Source organism: Morone saxatilis, unplaced genomic scaffold, assembly GCF_004916995.1.
Source record: "Morone saxatilis isolate NCDOM2014 unplaced genomic scaffold, NCSU_SB_2.0 Contig11, whole genome shotgun sequence".
In the NCBI taxonomy this organism is placed as follows: Eukaryota; Metazoa; Chordata; class Actinopteri; family Moronidae; genus Morone; species Morone saxatilis.
In genome coordinates, this window is record NW_023339663.1 from 5,882,786 (window position 1) to 5,884,179 (window position 1,394).

Sequence of the window (1,394 nt, forward strand, 5' to 3'; positions counted from 1 at the left end):
AGTTTGACAGTTTGATCTGACTTTTGTGCGGTGCACTGGACAGACTCACTGCCTGTTACTCCGAGTGTTTGCCTACTCTGCAATGTTCGTAGTAATAAAGGATCGCATCAGTGCATACATGTCCCAAATAAATATGTCTGCATTAGAGAAGGAAAAAAAATTACTTCTAGGTAATTGTGCTGCTAAAGATTTTGGAATGACTAGATTTCCTCATTACGTTTACATATACATCTTCCTTGAATAAATGAATTGGACGTGTTCATATTTTTTTTGCAAAGAAATTAATCAGATTGTAATTTTTCAAGTCAACATTTCTTCAGCACGTCTTTCTTCCATTTTTGGTGGATGAAGCGAACACCTCCCTAACCTCCCTAGCAAGGCTAGAACTTGTGACTCAGCTACAGCCCTGCAGAGCAGTGGAAATCTCACATATATGGTACAAGGGAGGCAAAAGACTCAGAGGGACCTGAACGTTAGAAACCAAAGTTTAAAAGAGCACAGCAGGTGGCATCATTAGGAAACAGAAAACTATAACTTTACAGTTTCTTGTTAGTGCAAGTCCAAACAAACTGAAAGACCAAGGAGAAAGGGCCTGCATAGGTCAGGCGACAGACCAAAAACAGAAGAAGATCCTTTGATGTAGTGGAAAGTCAAAAGGACAACAAACATTTTATATTTCAAATCTTGGCTGTAAATTAACCCTCAAGTAACCGCTGGAAAAAGGGCCACAAGACAGTAGCCTGGAGACTGCAAAGGGCAGATGAAAGAGTCTGAAAGCATGAGGCAAAATTGTTATAATTAACATTATAATAAACAACAATCAGAACGTTTTAGTTGTAATGCATCATAATACAGAGGAGACTGTCTGGGGGCATCATGTGATATTAGCCCTGTGTGTGCTTTTAGTGAAAAACAATACATTCATTACGGCTCTTTCACTCTATGACACTTTTAATAAAAAATCTATTAAAACCTGCAAGAATGAATGATTTACACTTGGAGGAAGCAGGAACAAGCTGTTAACACAATACAACATATCATTATCTTTTAAATGTCCAGTGTGTGTGAGTACAATGTTGGCAGAAACTGAATATGATATTCAGAAGTTTGTTCATTGTTCATTATGGTTTTAAGGGCATATACAGTAGGGGGGGGCACACCTGAAACCTGATTGGCCAACCCATTTATAAAATATTTTAGAACTTCATAAAAAAAAACACAGAACAGCTCAATTTAATTGTTTTCAATATAAAGGAATAATCCTTGGCTGTGTTGCAAAAGGCAGCTCGTAGCTTTTGTGACATCTCACTTTATATTTTCTGTAAGAGATTTGTATTGTAGATCTGAAGTTTTGCACTATTTTGTCAATACAATATTTTGTCCACACAGGCTTA

At 37.1% G+C, this 1,394-nt stretch overlaps 1 protein-coding gene across 3 annotated transcripts in view; it reads right to left on the reverse strand.

Moving 5' to 3' along the window:
- Window positions 1-1,394, reverse strand: part of tspan4a (tetraspanin 4a) — a 117,303-nt gene that overhangs the window by 110,503 nt on the left and 5,406 nt on the right. The window lies entirely within an intron of this gene.